We start from the raw sequence: 22,992 nt of genomic DNA on the forward strand, positions 1-22,992 counted from the left end.
GGCATGGCTGGAGCCTTGTCCTGTGACAGACAGCTCTGCCCAGCTCCAGAATGCAAAGCAGGCTAAGGAGGCAGCCTGGCATCTCATCAGAGCCAGCACAAGCAGCAGAGCTGGGGCAAGGGGAGCAGCTTTGGCTGGGTCTGCTCCTGTGAATGAGCTGCAAGTGCTGCTGCTTGGTTTCCTCTCCCTCCTCACAGCTGTCTGCTCTTTATTGCAAGCTCTGGTTTCGAGGCACAGCTGCAAGACAGAAAAGAATAAGCAGGTTTGTGACATAAGACCAAAGACTCATTATTTTGAGAATCTTTTCTGGGCAGTACTTGCACACAGGTACTGTTAATATAGAATATTTGGGAAAGGACATTAGCTGGAGAAAAGTGCTGTCAGTAAATGTATTTTTAACTTGCAGTCTTAGCTCTTTGTTTTTCAGCTCTAGTAAGGACTTTCCCCAAATCCCTGGTTACATAGTTCAAAGAGATGAGGCTATTGGATTATTGTGTTTTTCCTAGATGAAGCTATTGGATTATTGTCCCTTTCCTGTCAAGGAACCTACAAAATTCTTCCTAGAGCCTGAGTGTAGAGGCTACTAAACAGAATGTTTTGGTGGTGCACTTTACAGCATCTGTGCACAGTACATGTGAATGTAATTGTTGAAATCTACATTTAAGGTAGGAGTTCTTGCCATGGTAGAAGAATATCTTAGGTTGTAGGCAGCATTTGATTTAGTTAGGTTTCCTGAGGAAAACCTTTCCACTTCTCTTCATCCTACCCACCTAACTGTTCTTAATATTAGAAAAAAGAGCTTGGCTACCAAGCAATCTTCATCTCCTGCCACCTTCTTGATCAGTTTCTTCTGCAGACAAGGAAACTGAACAATACAAATACCTGTGGCACAGTACCTGACACTGTACAAATGTTCAGCAAGAATTATCTCTCCACAGCTTTTGCAAATACATAGCAACAATGCATATAAAATATAATGTATTTCTTTACTAAACCTACATTCCTACATTGTGCCTACAGACAAATGAAATGTGTCAGGCAGCCATTGTGATAAGCAGTAAATCCATGCTCAATTCACAGAATTCTTTGTATCTAATGAGAAATTTTTCTCTTTTTTTGTTTTTCAAATCCCTTAAATGGGAAAATAGTCTTATAAATTCAAGTGGTTTGTGTAAGAGAAGACAGAACACCAAGCAAATGTAAAGTTGAAATGTGAAAAATGTTTTATTTCATGAATCCATGGAGAGCACTTATTACTACCAGCATCAACTAATCATGAGCTCTAAGTGAGGCCTCAAGGGAGGTTCCAAGGCTGGTACTAAATCAGTCAGATTGGCAAAAACACTTCTAACTACATAGATTATTAAAGGAAATTATTAAATTTGGAGTCATGGAACATTGGAGCTTTGATATGGCACTTTACTAGTAGTTCCTGGATTTACTAGGCTTCCAAATTTTCAGTGAGTTTAAATAGAGATGTTACATTGCAAAGGAAATAATAAAATGCAGGAGTAATAAAATAGTTTTAATTTTTTTCTCATTTGATTACAATATCTTTTCAGCTTCTTCTCTCTCCCCAAACAGCACAAGAAAACCATTTTTTCAGGTAACATTTTCCACAGATACAGCATCAAGAGATCAGGTTCTGTATTAACCCCAGAAAAATTTTAGCATTGATGTTTTTGCTTAAAAATGATCCAAAGAAATGTGAAACAGGAATTTTTTCTTGTGGTGTCTTGTCTACCATGACAACGTATAAAGGAGATGAGAACAATTTTGTTTTTTCTTTTCAAAATGAAATATCTCCCTGTGAGAACACAGAGAAAAGATTGGCTATGTCCCCAGACTTTAAATGAGAAACAAGGATGATTAATCTCTTTAAAAAAAAAAAAAAAGACTCATTCTTTGAATAACATGTTTGATTTTCAGTTAAAGAACTGTCGAATAAAAGTCTAAGCACTTTCAACAATTTCAACTCTATTTTGAAATTTTAACTAATCTCACGTTATGCTGCCTGTTATAATTGGATTGCCTCTCTTGAGTTTTCTAGGAAGAGCAGAAATATGAATAATTTTTCTGATATGATAAAAGATATAGCTGCCCTATCACATGGCTTCATCCACTTCTGTCTGCCAGATTAGCTGTAAAAGCAAAAACTACTTCAAAAGAAAAAGCATTTTATAATACTTTGTACTTTCTACAAGTTTTTCTTTGAGAACAATATACATCTTCAGCAAATTCCTCATCCCATGTTGTGTTGGGCAACCATCTGCTTATCAGATGAGCTATGATGAATTTGGAATAATGCCACTTATTTCATTGGAATTTTAATTCAAATGATGAGGCATTCTTGATTTTCGTATGTATATCAGTTGATTTTTGTATATGTGTGTTAGGGACTTACCTGATGGCATCTTTTTGTGTTTACTGGATACCTGTGCCAGCAAGGTCTTTGTTTTGTTTTTTTTTTAATCAATACAGTTCTGAGTAGGGATGCAATTAAGCCAGTCTAAGAATGCCTTTAGTAGTATATTTTGCTTTCTAAATGAACATGACTTATTGCCACATTTCATGTTGTCTATCTACTTCAAAGCATGCAGAGTTCTTTAGCAAACCTTGGAAACTCCAGGTATCAGCCTCTGTTTCTACCTCAAACATCACTTTTGTGGCTTTTACAGCTGCACCCAGAATTTTGCCTTCCATCTCACCTCATGAAGTCAATCATCTGTGGGTATTTTGGGAGTAGACAACAAGTGTGCCAGGAAGAACAGGGCAAGAAAGCAGGTCTGGTGACATGGCCCCTGGCATTTCCTTTATCAGAGCTTCTCTCCCCATCTCCATGGTGTGGCAGAACATTCTGAATTTCTTCGTGCTTGCAACAAGGGGCGTTGTTCTTGCATTTCATCCCTTCCAGACATTCCTCTGAACCCAAGCCTGTGGAACTTTTTATGTGAAAGATGAATGTAAATTCACCACTGTTGGCTTCAGAATCAGATTTCCTACTTACTTTTCCATACCTGAAGGGAGTGAAGATACAAATCATTGCCTGAGTTCACAAAAGAGCTATTTATGCATGCCTAACTTTGTAGCAAGTGCACTCCAAAAATATTAAGTGGGGTAAAATATTTAATCCCAATAAGGATTAGATAAATAAAATGCCTAGAGAATTTTAAAGTCAAAGCAGATGTCTATATCATGTACTGGATGCTTTCTAAAATTGCAATTTCTATATGGAAGTGTCTAATTAACATCTTCTACTTTGGACACGTGTCCTTTTTTTTTTTTTTTTTTTACATTTGGCATGACACACACAGTGAAAAAAGTGTCCTCTTCCTCCCTGAGGCCTTAAAAATTTACCAGTGAGACAAGAAAGCCAGATGGAGAGAGGTAGATGGAACAGCAAGAAGAAAATGTGGAAGGGCATCCTAGGACAAGGCATATTGTGTCCAATAGTTTTGTTTTGCTTTGTTTACATAAACTTTTCTAGTTCCAGATTCTGTTTTCAGGAAATTTTAATGCTTAATGTGATTATTTACAGCTGATCTTTTCTTTCATTTCACGCATTTTCTTTCTCTGGAAAGGTTTCTAATAGAAAGTGCTGCAGTACTTTTGAAATCCTGCTTCTTCAGACTTTCCTCTTCCCATCTTGATGGAAGTATAAATGCATCTCACTGAATGCTACTTGAATATTGTACCTGTGAGCCCCCTTTCTGGTGGTGACCACATTTAGGGCCATGGTGGAGCCTTTTTGAGCTGGTTATGTGATTGCAATCAGTTCTGCACTGAGCTGCCCAGAGTGCCAGCTGATGGAGCAGCCGTGGTGTAGAGGCCACTGCTCATGTCACTGACAGCAGCTACAGGCAGAGGCTGGTTTGGCCCTTCATGATGAATTTGGGTTATTTCTTATTTTTATCTTTCAGAAGTCATCTTTTTGTTTGAGCCTGTACCTGTTCCCAGTTGGTTTTTATATTCAGTACAAGTTCTTGCTGCGATCATCTCACTCTGAATGTCTCTTGCTGAATGAGACTTCAGTAACAGCTATATCTTTTTACACTTTAAATGTGAATTTCAGCCTTGGTTAAGCAAGAAATTAATTCTGACCCACCTTCTGTACCAAATCTGCCAAATGAATGGCTATTAAACTCTGGATTATTAAACCCCCAAAAAGCTTTTCTGCAACTTCTGGGAGCTGACCTGGAACTTCCCTTACAAAAGGGAATGAAAAGAAAATCAGAAGCTGCAGAGAGGTTTTTTTGGCTTTTTCATTTTTTTTTTTTTTTTTCAGGAGGAGTGTGAGTAGATAGGAGTGAAGTATGTAAATATCAGAATATCATTTCTTCTGGTTTGTTTTTAATTTCCTCAGGTTTCTGGCAGAGGATTTGCTACTGTCTCTATGTCAAAGTCAGTCCATGGTATTTGTTGCTGGCTTTGTCTGTCCTGTGACTGGTAGATATTCAAGTTTTCCTGAAAGACAGCTTAGATGAGCTGACAGTCTGATGGCTGTGGGCAGTTTTCCCCTCAGGCTTGTGTTTAACACAGCAAACTTTTGTTTTCAGGATTTTTATTTTTTTTTTTGTGATTTTTTTTTTTTTTTTTTTTTTTTTTTTTTTTTTGTGATTTTTTTCCATGTCACTCTCTGCAGCTGGAATAATTTTCCATGCATATTTTGGTTTTTTTAATGTTGGACATATATTTAAGAGAGCAAACAAGCAAACCCTCTTCCAAAGATAATAAATAATCATTCCACAGCCCCAAGACCTGCAGCTGGACATTCCTGCTCAGCACCCCTGTGGTGTGAGTGCCTTCTGTTCCAACTGGGCATTCTGGCTATGTCTGCCTGGAACCAGCTCCTGGCTCTGGAGAACTGATGGGCTGTCCTGCAGGTTCTTTCCTTCTACCACTTTGCCTCTCCAGCATTGCAAGAATTCCTGTGCTATTCTGACTGCAACTGGAAATATTATTTATTTTGAGGGCAGAGTAACCTACATCTAAGGTAGGTGCATCCTCTACAGGCAGATTAATACAACAGTGATATTTGACAGATACAGAGATAATTGACTGATGCAATTAATTATAGACAGAAATAGGTAGAGACAAATAAAACATATACTTCAAATCTGTCAAGGATGTCTCAGCAAAGCAGAGTGGAGATTGTTTTGGGGTGTTTAAGCAGTGCTAATCTTTATTATTTAGTTGCTGTTTTGTCTATTTGCTAAGCCTTTTACACAGAGGTATTCACTTGTTTTTTATTAGACACTTGGTTATCCTACCTAATGCTGGTGGACTGTAAAGCCTTCTGTATACAAGGTGAGATGGATGTGCTGATTGAGGGCCTGAAGATTGACTGAGCTGGAGCATTCTCAAGGCTTCAAGAAAGGTTTTTACTTGATGTGCCTTCCCACAGGAGTTCACATTTGCTGTTTTATCTCTGGGAGTGAGCTTGGTGACAGACACACACTGAGAGTCAGGGAGAAATGCCATGGGAGCTACTTAACAGCATTCAGATGCAGAGATGGCATTTGAGTCCCAGGTTTTTTTGCTGCAGCAGCCTTATAAGAAATCTAAATCAGGAAACTCTGCAGGGTGTCAGGAGAGCAGACCTCTGCTCTGTGTGCTTGCCATTAAAAAACAGTCCTGCTTCTGAAACAATAAGCAAATCTAAAGGTTATTTTGGAGCAGTTCCTGTTTATTTTGGAGGAGTCTGAAGTGGCAGAATTCAGGTGTGTGCTCACACCACCATGTGTGGTAGAACCCCAAGAGTTCTCTGACAAGGTGCTAACAGGTTGCCTGCCACACTCATTGTGGCTGCTTCCATTAATGCAGGAATTGCATTTGTCTGACTCCTGCATCTTGTTCAGGTAAAATGTTCTGGATGTGTTTAAAAGCAAGTGCCAGTCTTTTGAAACAGTTCCCAGTACCTGTGTTATAGACATCAAATATTCTTTTAGAGATAGCAGTGCTTGAAATATTTCTTTTGCAGTTTAGTTTTTTATGCATTCATTTAAATTTATATTTATAAATAGCTGGAGGTGAGTAATTGAAACTCGTCAGCAATCCTTTTTCTTTCCCTTTAGATATATAGAGCCTGAAAAATCTAAAATACCTTGTGAGTAGACATGCTAATGTTATGTTGAAACTTTGCCTCTCATTCAATGGAAAGGTAATTCTCTGTGATTCTTTTGGTGCAGCAAAATTAAGAAAGTCACCAAAAATAAACATAAAAGCAGATGACTAGATGGCAAAAGTGATAAAAATGTAAGCACTGCAGCTGTAAGATAACACACTCCCTGATGTCAGAACTGTGAATTGTTGATGAAGTTTGAAGTAATTCCATTTCCCATAATATTTTTAAATTCTCATGTAACACAATTGATTTAAATGTAGAAACTTTAAAATACAAAGAATTAACCTCACCTTCCAGACAAGATGCTTAAGGTTAAAAATAATAGAAACATAAATCTTGTGTAAGTCTTATTAGAAAAGAAATATCTGCACTATCTGAGTTAGATTTCTTTCAACCAAAACTCCTATTCTGAAATGCTACCATTCTGACAGTGTGACAAATTGCTGGAACAAATGCTAAATAGTTAAATGGACAAGTGATGGATGGCCTCATAAGCCTTGCAGGGCAGCCTGTGTAAGATACTAATTGGTTCTGTGGAACTGGTTTTGGTCAATAAATTCACTTGAGATACTTTTTTTGTATGTGTGTGTTAGATATCTTTAAGGAATGCAGTCTTGTAGGTGACAAACCACTTGCAATGTATTAGACCACCAACAACTTTATTTTGTTTGCTCTACCATCTACCTTCTTTCAAGGATATAACCTACTAAAAATCTATTATTGATGCACTGCTGTCTCTCAAATGCTTCTGAATTATGAGTTTACTTGGAAGTGTCCAGAATTTTCTGATGCTAAAAAATGTCCATGTTAAGTCTTTCACAGAGTTTGCAATTGCACTTTTTTTTCTCCTTCCCCTGGAATGGATTCTGCCACCATTGCTCACTTTGAGCAATACATTCTACTGCAGGGAGCCTAAATATTAGTGTGCTGCCCTTGTAAAAATATTGCCAGGGTGAGTAAAGGCAGTCAGACTCTGGACTTTGAGACCTGTGCTAGGAAAGAGCTGAGCCACCAATCCTGGGACTGAATTTGGGGATAAGGCAGTGGCTGCAGAGGGGTTTTCAGCATTCTCACTCTGAGTCTAGGTCCTAGCTGCTCCCTGTTCCAATCCCTGCCCTTCCCTGAGCTCTCCCTGCTGAGCCTGGCATGGCCAGGGGCTGTTTATCCCCTGTGCACACCCAGGGCAGCCAGGCCTGCAGGTGCTGCCTCACCTGTCTGCACCCCTGGGATGGGCTGGGATGGGTGGGCTGGGATTGGGATGGGCTGGGATGGGATGGGCTGGGATTGGGATGGGATGGGATGGGCTGGGATGGGATGGGCTGGGATTGGGATGGGCTGGGATGGGATTGGGATGGGCTGGGATTGGGATGGGCTGGGATTGGGATGGGCTGGGATGGGATTGGGATGGGATGGGATGGGATGGGATGGGATGGGATTGGGCTGGGGTGGGATGGGATGGGATTGGGATGGGGTGGGATGGGCTGGGATGGGATTGGGATGGGATTGGGATGGGGTGGGATGGGCTGGGGTTGGGATGGGCTTGGGATTGGGATGGGATGGGCTGGGATTGGGCTGGGATTGGGATTGGGATGGGGCTGGGATTGGGATGGGCTGGGGTGGGATGGGCTGGGAATGGGATGGGCTGGGATGGGATTGGGATGGGATGGGCTGGGATTGGGATGGGATGGGCTGGGATGGGATTGGGATGGGCTGGGATTGGGACTGGCTGGGATGGGCTGGGCTGGGCTGGGATGCAGGGTGTGCCTGAGGAGCACGGGCAGACACGCTGACACAGGCTAAATCCCAGCTCCTGCACTGTCCCCAGGGCTGGCAGAGGAGCTCATGGCTCTTGCTCTGGTCCTGGACAGGTGTGAGAGAGCTCCCACTGTTCCCAGCAGTGAGTGGTTGGTTTCTGGTGGCTCCCAGCCTCTGGCTGCTGTGTGAGGCTCCTGCCCTGCACAGCATTCCCTGCACAGCATTCCCTGCACAGCATTCCCTGCACAGCATTCCCTGCACAGCCATCCTGGGACCTGCTGCCTTGACATCATCTCCAGGCAGTGAAAAGACAAGCCCTGAAGCAGCTGCCTTTCAAGTCCTTCAGTCCTTTGTTGAATTTGGCCCAAAGTGGTTTCAGTGGAAATAAGGTGTGTAGAGTTTGTTCTTGGTTTCTTTTGTTTTGGCTTCTGGTTTTTTTTTTTACTGCCTTTTTTTTTTTTTTTTCCCTCAGGTTGGTTTGTTTGTTGGGTAGACTTTCTTCTTTTTTTAAAATTTTCATTAGTGCTAGGTAGAACTTTCATGGATGCTAAAAACAACCCAAAGAGAACCAAAGCTAGCCTCACTCAGCAAGCCAAGGAAACAGAAGGATTGAGATGATTTCACAGTTTTTTCCAGACAATAATTTATTGTTTTAAAAAGTAAAATAGGTTAATTCTAAAAACATCAGGATTTAGAAGGCTAATCTTTGAGATAAAGGAAAAATCTGAAATTAATTTAGAGTTTAAATAATGTTAAACTTAAACATACATTATGTATGTGTTTGCTTTACATTCTTGCTCATGCTCACATATATGAGATGTTCCATAATTAAGCCCTGTATTTAAACTGCTGTATATTTAAACCAAATTTGACTGCTAATGCTTACTAGCTGCCTTAGAAGCAAACAAGATGTTTCTCAAGTGTTCCATAAGTCTAATATATATAAATGTCAAAACTTTCCAGAAATAAAAAGTGTGCAACTGCTTTAAAGTATTTTCAGTTCACTGCAGTGTAGTCAAGCCTTGTAGAATGCATGTTTAACTGGAAGGCAAATATGTTACTTTAAAAGACCTTGAAGCCAAGGCTCCATGGGCTGCTTGTGAAGTTTTTGGGAAGAGGTAGATATCTCAAGGAGAACTTGCTGCTTGTGACATACAACCCTGACCTGACTCCTCAGTACAGAAAAATGTGATTTGTCACTGTGGAAAAGTACATTCAAGTAATTATATAACAAAACAAAACAAAAATAGTTTTTTCTTTAAATCCTAAGACATGATTGGATTTTATGACCAAGCAGCCCCCAAAACAGCCTAGTGAAAGTTAATTTTGTGTAAGTTGTCTGTGTGGTAGGTTCCTTGTGCAGGTTATTGATTGAGGTGTGCCACAAGCTGAACATATCTGTTGTTGATCCAAACTAGCAAGAGCTGAATTAGAGGAGTTCAGAGCTGTCCTGTTAGGGAACTCTGCTGGATTCATAACCATCTGAGAATCAAGAGATATATACAATCTATTTTCTTACATTTAATCAGATTCTGTGGCTCCACAGAAAAGGCTCACAGGTCCTTCTGGAGAGAATTTATAATGAATATTTTAGTTTATTAAAACAAATGATAGTGACTATACACAAAACAGAACAGACAAATGTTATGCAATATCTGACACACTGATCTCTCTCTGTGCTTGTGTAAAAGCCCAAGGCTCACTTAAGATATTGAGCAGTAAAGTTTAACTGAATCAACCAAAGATGATAGACTAGAAATTTTCTGTGTAACCAAGATAATTTTTTTAAAGTCGTTTAACCTTTTTTTGTTTGAAGTTAATTTCAAACTTAAGACTGTGCATGTTGTGTTCTGTAATTCAGAAATGCTGCTACAGGTAACCCAACAATCTGTGCCAAGAAAAGAGACCTTGCAGCACAGAGCACTCCACTCAATGGTCACCAGGCCAGAGATTAATTGATGTGAAGCAGAATTGCAGGTTTAAGTACCAACATCCTTTTTCTTGTAAATCATGTGGAAGTGAGGGTCTTATTCCCATTTGGATATTGGAAAGCTGTCCTTTGAATTCAGCTGATAAACATTGATGCTGCAAGTGTAAAGTACATAATTTGGAATAAAGAACTTGTGAATACTATGTGTATCTAAAAATCATGATGCACATCCCAAACACTTTCAGTTCCTGTAGAAACCTCTTAATCACCCTTAAAAGAAGGGTAAACTGTACCTTAGGTACAGTTGGCAAGGAAACTGCTCTAAAAGCTTCTCTCATTTTTGAAAGTTTCCCAGCTAGACTTGAACTTCAAAACTTAAGCAGTTGTAAATAAAGAGTTTACTTCCAAATAGCTTATGAAACAAACAGATAGGTGATGAGCTGATATGTTTGTCACACTTGTGTACTTAGGTAGCCATGTGTTTATAAAGTGTTGTGTAACATCTGTGGGAGAGAGTGCAGCTGCTGATAACTTTGACTGTAAGAAATCTGCTGACCTGCTGGATTCCTTAACAGTGTCAAGTTATTGCTTAACCTTTCTGAAATATATTTTTTTTAAGTTTATGAAAGTATCTTTTTTTTTTTTTTTTTTTTTTTTTTTTTTTTTTTTTTTCAGAAAACCTGAGTGTGATGTTAGAAGAGAAAGTAAAGAGATGGAAAGAATGAAACTGCTGAATGTCAAACTCACAAAGACCTACTGAAATTCAGGACAAAATCCAAATTCAGGTAATTTCTTAAGTTACCATCTGTTCTGTTCACAAGTATCTTTTATATACTATAAATATACCATACTGTAACAGCTTCCCAGCTGTGAAGAACCCATTTGCCTGACTATTCTTGTAATTCCTCCATAAAACTTTGGTTTTGAAGTTGGCCATCTGCCTAGATGCCAGTGCAATAGACATTAATAAAATATAATATAAAGGATAAATTAAAGCGTCTGCTAACATTAATATGAAAAGGTTATATTTGGCATAGCAGGAAGTACAATAGCATGAAGAAGCTGAGCAGTCTGAATTGGAAATCATAATTTTGAGATATGAAGGAGGCACTTGGGAGCTGGTCCAGCCAGTGCTTGCATTTGCAGTGTTCAGCCATAAGCCTGTGAGTAACCCCATTCCTGGCTGACTTGCACATAAAGCCAACACCAGGTGTGTTATGTGACAGAAAGTGTTTTTGCACCCTGCTACAGCCATAGAGTTATGGAAGATGCATTTCACTGCTGAGGATAAGCCTTGGCAGGTGCAGCTTTATTGGAAAGGTAAGGCTGTGTGTGCTCAGGGCTGTAACCACACACCCAAACCCAGCCTGGGCTGCATCCTCTCCTCCTGACAAAGCCAAAGGGCAGGATGCAGTAAGCACCTGCTGCTGCCAGACCCAGGTGATGGATCTCCTGCAGGACATGAGTGTACTGTGCTTTAAATACAGCATGTAGTCTCTACTCAGAGCTTCTGCTGGTCCAGCAGCAGGAGCCTGGCTTGGGCTAAGCATGGACAAAATTAGGGAGGTGGTCAGGGCAAGTACACCTTGCTAATCACAGCTGCTGAAACAAGGGACAGCCTGGGAGGTTCGAGCTGGACATTAGAAAAAGCTTCTTTGTGAGGAGGGTGTTCAGCACTGAGAGAGGTTGGGGAGTATTTCTCCATCCTTAGAAGTTTTTTGGGCTTGCTTAGTCAACACTGGGGCTGGAAACTTCTGGAAATGTGTTCCAGCTGTGTATCTTGAGACAATGCTCTTTCAGAACTAATCTCTCTCTCTAGCAGAGATCAGGACCAGGCATTTAGGAAATAGCAAAAGATGAGACATACATATCTGTTCTCAATTTTGTACTACAATCTGGCAACAATGGGATGTGCCTTTTCTAAACAAAAGGTGTTTTCTTTGTATTTGTTTAATTAGTATGAAAAGATTTGGTTGAGACTAAGGTTTTTATTTTGACCTAGTAACTATTTCAGTTCTGACATATAACAGAATTGATCTTGTTTTAGAAAGGGTGTTGGTATTTAACAACAGGATATTTTAATGAGAAAAATATTATGAATATAATTGCATTTTTCTGACATACTCTATCAGCTCTGCCTTCCTGCTACTTTGTGGGTAGAGAGGAAAAGACCTTTAAATTCCTGTTTGTTAGTCAGTTGCTTGAATTCTTCTACACTCTCTCTATATACAGTTGTGTATATTTAATTCTAATTCTAAATATTCAAAATGTAATCAGCTCTTTACAAAAGGCATCTGGGAGCTTGGTGGATGCTCTCCTTACACATACACAATTAGGAGTATACCTTGGAGCTATCAGATATGTAGGTACATGTGTACATATATATACACACAATTATTATTTTTAATCCTTCCTTCTTCACCAGCCTACTTATGTACTTGATATCATCATGGTGAAAGGGTCATAGAGAAATCTTGATGAAGACCAAGGGTGGAGAAAGAGATAGTGGAAAAAAAGAAAAAAAAAATAAACCAAAAAAAAAAAAAAAAAAAAAAAAAGGATCGAAGAAGCTGAAGATTCATATGTAAAATAGGAAGGAGCACTGTGAAAAGCAGATATTTTTAATAATTTTTTAATGCTATGGATAACTTTGGAAGTTGTTAGGAGAGTATTCAGGTGTGTGCAGGGAGTCTTTTACCTCAGATAACATAACTTTTACCATCTCTGTTTATTGCACTGGAACTTGGCACCACTGCACTAGTTAAGGGTCTACGAGGAGTATTTCTGTTATAAATCTGGAAGATTATATCTCTGTCTTCTCATATTGCATCATCCTGAAACCTGACAAGTTGTCAGTGGAGAGGCAATTATTTCTACCAAAACATGGGGAACATAATGTACATTTCTAAAGTATGTAGAAAATATGAAATCCATGAAAATACATGGATTTAGGAGAAAGTGATGAGGTTGTTGGGATTTTTTGTTTTAGTTTGCCCAACTATAAAATTTGCATGTTGAAACTATAAAAGTGATCTTTTTCTTGCTGGTAGTTGGCAATGAGGTTTAATTGTATTTTTAGTTTTCAAGGATGAGGGAGAAGGAATGATGCAGTTGAAGCCCTAAGAGAGAAGCAAAAAAAAGAAACCAAACCAGTGGGGCTGGTCACAAAACACTGTTCTATCCCATGGAAGGGAGATGATAATATTTGCAGCTCGTTGTTGATTTTGGGAGCAGCTGGTGTGAGAGGAAGAGGCTGCATTTCCCAGCAGTGACTCACTGGATCCCAGGAGCAGCAGGGTGTGAGCAGAGCCAGCATCCTCCCAGCAGGATGTGCCTTCTCATTTTCACTCTGAAACTCCCCCAAAACGAACCTTTTGGAAGGGTAAGAAAAGACTAGGGAGCCAGAGGGGCAGAGACAACGTTTGGAGGGGCAAAAGGAAGGGTGAAGGTGCCCTTCAAGCTATCTGATAATAGGGCAGCTTGGAGCAGCACAAAGCATCTTCAGTGAAAAGTGCAGGAGCAGTTGTGTGAACAGCATAACCCACTGAGAGAAAGTGAACTGCAAATTCAAAATTCAGGTTACCCTGTACTTCAGGACACTTGTTTGTGTGGAGGAAGGCAAGTGGCCTTGGGAAAGTTAGCCACTTTTAATTCCTTAGCAGGAATTAGCTTCAGCAGTGCTGACTATTGAAAATGGATGAAACAGTCATCTTTTTAAAAATCTTCAAGGCAAAAAATTCTTTCTCTCTGCTTTGCTGTGAAATTGAATTTTAACCTTTCCTATCTGCTTCCTTAAAAAAAAGGAGGAAATGAACCTGGATTATGTCCCAGCAGTGCATTTATTTGGAAAGATGTGGGAGTTTGGTTCACAGTGGAGGTGTGTCATTCTCTGGCTTGGAGCTTTCTTCACAGACCTCTGCTGAGTGACTACATCTAAGGACATGGAAGAGCCAAGTTCCCTGCTCTGTTATTCTTCTGTCTCTCCTGTGACTTTATACAGCTTGCCTTAACATTGGGCTCTGTCTCAATAATCCTCAGTAATACTTTAACTCAATGTTGTCAACAAAATAGAGATTTGGCTGAGAGCTGGAGACAGCAACTGGATTGTTTGTGTCTCTTATAACTGCAGAGGGCCCCAGAGCATGGCAACATGGCAAGCAGTTCCTAGTGTTCTTAGAAATATTCTGGTTTTAATAAAAAATATTCTGTATATTTGCCCAATATATATTGCATTTTGAGAGTTTTCACTGATATATTTAGGTCTTCAATAGCTCTATCAGTACTGTTAAGACTCTAAATTGAAATTGCAACTGCTAACATATAATTCAGAGGATTTTTGAAGGAATTTGTAAAACTTGTTTTCTTTCTTAAATCAGGAGAATCAAACAGAAACATGAATCAGTAAGAAAAATTTTCATTATTTGTGGGTAGAACCTTTATTTCTGCAGTCAGACATGACTTACAATTCACACCACGGCAGCTCTGGAGTGTGTGAGGCTGGGGAGGCAGACACTGGGGCTGTGCTGGGTGTATGGGAGGCAGAAGCAGTTTTGGGTGGCACTGCAGTTTTGGGTGGGGTGAGGTCAGGATCCTCCTGCTGCACTGGCCACTGGGTCTGTGCACTTCTTGAAATGATGACAGCAGTTAATGGGGCTCTGAACTCCTCCTGGGGCATGGCTGAGGCCACAGGCTGCTGCTCGTGAGGTCACCACGGACAGGAGGAAGGAAGGAGAAATAACTGCTAAATTTTGAGTTTTGTGGCTGTTAAGAGCTTTTGTATACTTGGCAGTTAAGCAGCTTATATCATGGGTTTGCTCCATATTTCCCATTGATTCATTTCCTCCAGTTCCCAGATCAGTAGACTATGGCCACCAAAGTCTCCTCACTACATAAACTGCTTTTTGGTTTAATTTTTAACCTCTCTTTAACCTCAGTGGTCTTCAAGGATTGTCTCTTTCCACTCCTGTATTAGCTCCCAAAAGCTTTGCTTTTGCACATCTTTTCTGCCATTTTCTCCAAGGTTAAAATTTGTCAGAAGCTCCTATTTTTGTAGAGATTTATTATGTATTATATTATTTGCATTCTTCTAGGTAGAATTACCTCCCCTTTCACTTCCACATTGCTTTATACTCCTGGGCTTCCTGGCAATCCAAATACAGTTATTATCAGAATTAGGAGCTCATCCACAAATCCTTTTGTGTTTTCTCTTTTGTGAAATGCCTCTTGACAATAAAGTTTAATTCATATCATAACTTGAGTTTAAAATTCTGTTACCAAGTAGCTATTTCTAAAATTTAAATGGCTGTTGGAAAACATATTCTATTCCTATAATTCTCAACAGTGAAAATCTGAAAGGGAGAAAAAAGAGGAAGTGGGAAAGCTGAAACTCTGTAGCAGTAGAAACAAAGGATGCACAGCAGAAGTTTGAACTCTTTCCATTTTGGTGTGTAACACTTCTGATCTGAACATTTAATTACTCTTGTACCTTTAAGGCTTTGGCAACCATTGCATTTAGGTGTCTATTACAATGGGGAAAATCCATTGCTTAGTATAAAAGGAGTGAGGGAAATACTTTGCCTTTTATTAGTGGTCTCTTTCTATACTTAAAAAAGTTATTCAAGTTACCTTACTTAAAAACCTCTCTCTATAAAATAGGGGCTTTTCAGCTTTTTAGCAACTTCTAAAAAAGTGACAATGTCCCTGTAGTATCTGCTTTCTAAACAAGGCTCCTGCAGTATAGACAGACAGTTATTGACTTTGAGAGGAAGCTGGTAAGATGAGAAAATTTTCATTCTCCTATTCTTGTATAGCTAGAAAAGCACAGAACATGAATTAGATGTTGGTCAGAGATGTTAAGTAAAAAACAAAAAAGTAGTTGTCTAACTTACACCCAGTGAAGTCATGTAGTCTTGTTTTGAGATGCACAAAGTCTTTTCACAGATTTTTTTAAGTCCAGGAATCTTAATATATTTTCAGGCCAGATTTAAAAGTTTTACACTGGGATGGTGGTGGTGAATGCAAATGTGGCCCCAGGTACCAGATTTATCCTACATTTATAATAAACTGGAAAAAAAAGATAACAGTAGAAATAAATTCCCTTATTTTCCTGATAGCAAGCAGAACAAATCTGTAAGAAAACCCCCACCTATTTCATATTGTCTTTTCCTGGATTTCTGTTTGATTGTAAATCACTGTTTTTAAGCAGGCAATATATCTGACAGTTTTCCACAGAGATGTCAGTGCTGCATGTGTGAGTGATCTGTAAGAGAAACCCATGTTTGGTGTTTGGTTGAACTCTTAGATCTTGGTAAGTTGTCTTCAGTTTGTGAACTCGTCTTCCATCTGTGTAGTGCATGGAGACAGACAGCAGCCTACGGAGCCAAATGGGAATTTCAGAGCTCTGAGGAGTCCCTGACATGCTGGTTCCTGCACTGCCTCCTTGCAAGGCTGTGAGGAAGATACATGACCAATGGAAGAAAAAACAGATTATGACATACATTAGGCTTTAAGTGACATAGTTTGCATAAGTTCTGAGCGAGTTAAAAAAAAAAATAATCCCAAAATAGGAAGACATAAGTGGCTCTTATATAGCTTCTTACTTTATGATGCACATTTAGCTCAGCTGAGGAACAGGCAGATAGCAGTGAAACTTCTCACTGGAGACCCAGTTTACCATCTCAGACTCTCCACAAAGGACAGCTTGAAGTAGACACATTTGTGCATATGTTTACAGGTCACAGACTGCTTTCTCTTCAGGTATGTTTTACAGGAATGATGGCACAATTAACAGAATTGGTATGTTTTCCTTTTGGACATTTCATGTTCTTAATTAATGTGGTAGCTTTAGAGTAACTAAATTACTTCTTCAGCATATTTGTGATGTTTAGGGATAGGCAAGTTCTAAATGCAGAAATACCCATTTAGTTGAATGTTTTTCTTTTGCTTGTGTAATGGGCTGGTTTTGACATTATGGGACAGAAGATATTACACAATTTGGTCCAAAAACTGATGTCAAATCTTTGTGAAATTTCTTCTTTTCTGTGTGTGCTTAGGAAAGCAGTGGGGAAAGAGGGAGTGATGGGGAGGGGGGTCACAAACCTGTATGCACCATTTTTATACCTTTTTTAACCAGGAAATGTCTTCTACTGCCCTGGAAAATCAAATTATTGTACTGGGTTTGAACACATAAAGTGTCCATTGCAGCACATACAGAGATTACTTGTGAGCAGTGCACACCAGCTGGCTGAGGAAAGCAAACCTGTGTAAGCTGACATAAATTGAGTTAACAATGGTTCATATTTTGAATGAAAAAATTTCAGAGGTCTGCAGACTCCCTGGACTAGTCTGTTGCCTGGGAAACTGCACTTGGTAAATTAGGGTAAGGGGAAAACATGGGTTTTAGATATGTATTTTTTATAATTATTGCTGTAATTTTTACACTAAACATCCATAGCAGGGCTATGCAATGGACTTGATCAGCCTGTTCATGTTTGTACAGCACTGATACTAAGACTGGGACATCTTTTTGTAAGCAGTGCATGGTTGCATAGGAGGTTAAATATTAAGCAAAAAATAGTTATTTTCCAAGTCTATCAGCATTTGTGTTGTAGATATAAAATATCTTTTTGTTATTGATTACTTGCTGTGTCTGCCTTATATGCAGAATGGACTAGTGGAGAAATGGTTGAATCCCTTCCTCCCAAACCTGGCATAATTGAAAAAGCCAAGAGAGAATAAGGATTGCCTGAATTCTTATAGCTCTAATAATTTCTTATCCTGTAGGTGTCCCCTCTTTTCTTAACACTTGTACTTTTCAAGAGCATGAGCTTAAATTTTCATAAGGGATACATAGAATGATTTACGTAATATGTGGTAAAGCACAGAGCATTGACTTTTGAAATTGCTAGAATAGAACACTTGGACTGGCCACTCCAGACACTGAAGCTGGATTTGCACATCTTTTCAGATGGGAGTTTGAAATACACCAAGAGCATAAGAGTGTAAGCACACAGTTTTTAACCTCCTCTGAAGAGAAGAAAGCAAGATCATGTTAAAATGCTAAGCAGCACCTCCTGCTTTGGCTAACCAAGTTAACAAAACCAAACTGGTTTTGAAACCCCCATCCCCTTGGGAAACACTAAGAGGGACATGGTTTGCTTTGAGGAGAATGGAGAAAATTTAGGGGAATGTTCATTTTGCTTGAAACTAGATCCTCGTGGAGAGATGTTGAAAGTTTAAGTCAAAATGAGTTTTGGACAACTTCTTTCTTCTGCAAGTGCCTCATGAGGTAGTTCTTCTGAAATATAATTGTAAAATATCTTTTACAAGAGCAGCCTTGCTGCTGTCTGTGCAGCACTGGAGCAGATGCTCCCAGTCACTGCTTCCAGCCTGGAAAGTGCTGTGCATGGTCAGAGCAGCTTTTGTGTCTGCTGTCCCTTTCTGGGCTTTGGCACGTGGCTGCTGGCACTCTGGGTTTCCCTGCAGCAGGGACAGACCCCTCACAGGCCACAGCTGACTGCTTGGTTGGGATGTCCTGGCTCGTGCTGAGCACTGGCTTTGCTCTCTGCCCTCTCAACACAGCTGCAGGTTGCTCACAAGTTATTTTTTGGCTCTAGTCTCTCCACATTTCTTCTTGCTGGGCTTTTGATTTTAAAGGCAAAACAAACTCTTTGGCTCAAAAGGAATTACCTTTAAAACTGAATCTTGACATTTGGTTTGGAATGGCAAGAAGAGAAACTGCAGTTTTTATATTACTGCATGTGCAGCAGGAGTCCCAGATTCTTACTTCAACAAGTTTCTATGAGGAAACTCACTGGAAAACTAATGGCTTTCCTGGTAATAAATCCATTCTTTTCCTGGGGTTTAGCCATTCAGTAACTGTGATCACTGGTCTCTCTATCAGGGTTTTCCAGACGTGGTCTCTCCCTAAGTGTCAAGCTACAATTGGAGAATGAATGCTTCAGTCCAGAGTAAAGATTATTTTCCAAGTCAAATGAAATTGAGGAGTTGACATTGGCATAGTCCCCAAACTGTCACACTTGTGTACAAAAACTAATAACTGCAGCCTTCTGGACAGGCACAGTTTATTTTTAACTCTGTAACTGAGGTAAGTTAGGGAAATTTGGTATTTGTTGCCACTCATCTTCCTCCTCAACTCCCTTGTGGTAAAGATCTACTTCTCTTGATTGTCATTGTGCTATATTTACTTACATTCTCTATAGATCCTCTTTATTATTTTTTTTTTTCTAAATCAATTTTTTTTTCCTTTCAGGAAAATTATGTTGTAAAAATCATGAGATTATATTTTGTTAGATAAGTGTTGAACCTGGACTGTTCCTTCTAGCTCTACCAGTGGCTTAGAGTGTTCTCCCAGAGAACATTTAGTAATGTGACTAATCTGTTACATATAGTTTGTTCTGGCATGTTTTCTCTGTGGAAAAATTGTATAAACATTGCAGTGCTTCTCTGTGACAAGCTGTTGCTTGTGTGTGTGAAGGTTTGTTATTTATGGGTGTGTTAGGAAGGGTGGCTTGGAGAAGAGAGCTGGCTTGATTCTTCTGTTTTTCTGGAATTTCATTTCATTCCAGGACTACTATTATCCTCTGAGGAACCTTGTTGCTAGCCCAGTAATCTTTGTTACTGAGCTTATTTACTGACAAGACTGAATACAGTTTGTTCTTTCAGAGGAACTTTCAAATTGTGCTTTCAGATGATGATCATATCCAACGGGTGTTTCTAAGATAAAATCTGACAATATGACAACTTTTGGATAGACTGGTGTTTCTGTAGATCTTTGCTGTGACACCATCCACAATAGCTTGAGGACACAGTTAGTTAGGTTCCTTCATAAAAGTGGCTTCAGCAAACTGCAGATGGATCAGTGAGATCCTCTGAATGTGTCAGACCCATTAGTGAGAAGTTCCACATCAAATTTGACTTCAGGTGCCATGTTTGGTTTTGAAATCTGTATTCTCACTTTTGAGACAGTTTTGTTACAAATTGTCCTCATCTTTGATGTTAACACATAAAACAAAACTGTTTCTTGCTTTTACAAAAAAAAAAAGAATGATGCTTTAGAGATAAATGTGACTCAAGTATTGACAGTTTCATAAACTACAGGCTGTAGGCAGCTTTCTTGTTCACAGTATCATTACTTTTAAACAATCTTGATTTATGATGGAGAATTTCAGAAATGCTTTAAAGTTTCATTTTCTAGTACCATGTTTTCTCTTAAGCCCTTGTTACTGTGCTTCTCTGGGATGGAATAGACATTATTCCAACTTGTTTAATCTGTTTATATTGAAGTACTAATGCTATCAAATGTTTATGATGGGGCAGATGTCTGTAGGAATTTTTTTTCTCTGAAAAAATGCAATATATATTGTTTCTGAAGAATAGGATTCAAAGGCCTGAGGGAAAAAAAGCCACCTCATAAATGATTACTAGGAGCACACATAGAACAGCCATAGTGCTGTGAGCTGGCCATGCTTTTGGGGAAATGAAAAATTTAACAAGAAAATATGCTGAAGAAGAATACAGGAATATCTTGTGCTTCCTAAATTCTGAATGAAAAAGGTAAACACCTAATTAAAAAACCCAGTATATCTATCAGCCAACTGAATTGCTTTCTGGAAACACATTAATCCTAGGCTATGTAAGCAGCAGTTATTAGTGTTCATAGCCAGATTTATCCAAGAGATGTGTCCTCCAGCAGGTCTATACCAATAAAACTCTGCCTTAACTAGGTTTTACATTTTGTTTATACATGTCCCATCTGCTTGGAGTGTCTCAGCCTTTGTTTCTAAAATGATTATCAGAATACCCTGTTTTTCACCTCTGTTTTTTTGGAGTATCATGATTTATTCCTCAAAGAAGCATGAGCTGAATCTACCTCAATCTCAATCAGGGTCAAACACTGGCTTGTGCTTAACTGAAAGCTCATTTATTTTCCTGATTTAATTGTAGAAATGGAACAATGGAATAATGCATTCTATTCACTGTTCTAAATAATTCGAGTGACTTTATTCAGATTCCTAAGAAGTGACTGTCAGCAGTGTGGGATTTGAAATAGCAAGTATTGCTTTATGCTCAACAAAACACGGATAACTGACAGCCCCTTCAAATGGGGAATGGTTCATTTTGTGATGCAAAACAGATAGCTTGGTTGGGAATAATATTGTGTATCTATATGCAGGATTAAATCCCAGGCAGAAAGCACAGGCAGATGAAAAAATTGTATTGCTAGTCTCCTTTTTTCCTTCAGTAAAACTGAATATTTCACAGCCCTCAGGAGAGTAAGGCAAGTGGCTGGTTAATGCATTGGCTGTGTTTGACGTACCTTATAACTATTTTTGAACTTTCAGCTCCCTTTTTTAAACATGAGCAGATTGTTGCTGTGATTGAATAGCTTTCTCCAGTAAGAATCTTGTGATAGGAGATTTACATGCTAGAGAACAGTATACCTTCAACATAGGTAAGCAATATTTCTGACATCATTGACAGCCAAAGTGCTCAAGAGCTAGGCAGTCTTCTTCAGCAAAGACTGCCTTCATCCCTTTCATCATTTTAGGGAAGGCTTGGTTTCAGGGGGTTTGTTCTTTAATTTATTTATTTAAAGGAGTTTGTCAGACACATTTGGAGAGCTAACTCTGGTAGCCAAAGCAATCAGATGGTGCTTAGGAGCCTGTTAGTCCAGCTTTGTTATTGCACAGTGCCACAGTGGTGAGTCCTTCAGTATGCCACTTGCAAACCTGCCAGCATCTTGTGCATGAAACGTCAGGAGAACGTTTCTGGGGATGCTGCCAAAGGGAACAGCTCTGTGTCCTGGCCCCTTTCCTCCTCTCTGGACAGCACTGTCTGGGCTGGCCCTGGAGATCAGCCCGAGTGATGCCCACGGATCTGTGCCAGCCCTGGATGGAGGCACACAGGGAGGGCAGATGGGTGAGCTGTCTGCCATCCTTCTGGGCTGCCATGCTCATTGTCCCACTGATCCAGCAACCACTTAACATATGAACCCCTGAAAGGAGCTGTTAAACTGATAGGTTGAGTGAGCTCCCACTGACACCACAAGAAAATGCTTTGGAAAACATTTCAGAGCCCCAATGAGTTAAAAAGAAATTCACTCATTTCAAAAGCTGCATTGAAGGGGAATATAATATTTTTGTGTTCTTCCAGTGAAAACTCATGCTTAAAGAGATGTTTCAACCTGCACCAGCAGGAGGAGAGCAGGTGGCAGCTTTGAGTGTCTGGGCACAGCTTCTCTTGGTGGTGGGAAGGGGCTGCTGCCTTGAGCTGTCCCAGAGCTGCTCCTGGTTCACTGTGCTTGGTCACAGTCAGGTTTGTTTGGCTTGAAATGTAATTGTTCAAAGCTACAGTCAAATCAGAACCCTTCAATCAACAGTTTTATTAGATTGCAAAACCCAGAGTTCACAGAACCACAGAATAATTTATGATGGAAGGGTCTCTGGAGGTCACCTGATTCATTTTCCAGTCAGATTCTGACTATCTCCAAAGATGGATATTTCAAAATGCCTCAGGTCTTTTCCATTGCTTACCTTATTGTGAAAATTTTATTTAAACCACAGCTGCATAACCACAAAAGTGCAACATTCCCATATTTATCCATTCTAGTGCCCTTCTATGCCAGGCAAAGCTAGCAGGGAGTAAAGGAGCCTTGAAATGTGACTGTAACCTGGACTCAGGAGAGTATTAGAGCTTATATCAGTACAGATTATTTCTTATTTCCTGTAGTTCCCCAATAGGCTTTTGAATTTTCTTGTTTAAACCTCTGAATCTCTAATGGCTGCATCAAGATTCCTAAACACTCTATGAAAAAATCAAAATCCACTCTTCATTGGAAGGGAAAAAAGAAAGGGTATTTTTGGGGGATCCATACCTCTTAGAAAAAAAATATACAAAATCCCTCAAGGCTACTGCTTGTGGGTGACTTTTCTTTTTTGGCCGGCGATCTTAACTTATTTTCCTGCTTTTCTGTCTAGTCCCAAAGGAAAACTCATAGTAACTGTAATCCTGGACATTTTGTGCTTAATGGCTAGTGTAAAATCCTGATGACAACGTGGAGTAAAACATGTGTAATCACTCATACAAAGGGCACTTTTGTGACCTGCATTTCTGTGAGGACTCAAAATTGGAAGGAGAGCTTGAATGCGCTTTTTACGTTCGG

Source organism: Oenanthe melanoleuca, chromosome 8 (genome assembly GCF_029582105.1).
Source record: "Oenanthe melanoleuca isolate GR-GAL-2019-014 chromosome 8, OMel1.0, whole genome shotgun sequence".
NCBI lineage: Eukaryota > Metazoa > Chordata > Aves > Passeriformes > Muscicapidae > Oenanthe > Oenanthe melanoleuca.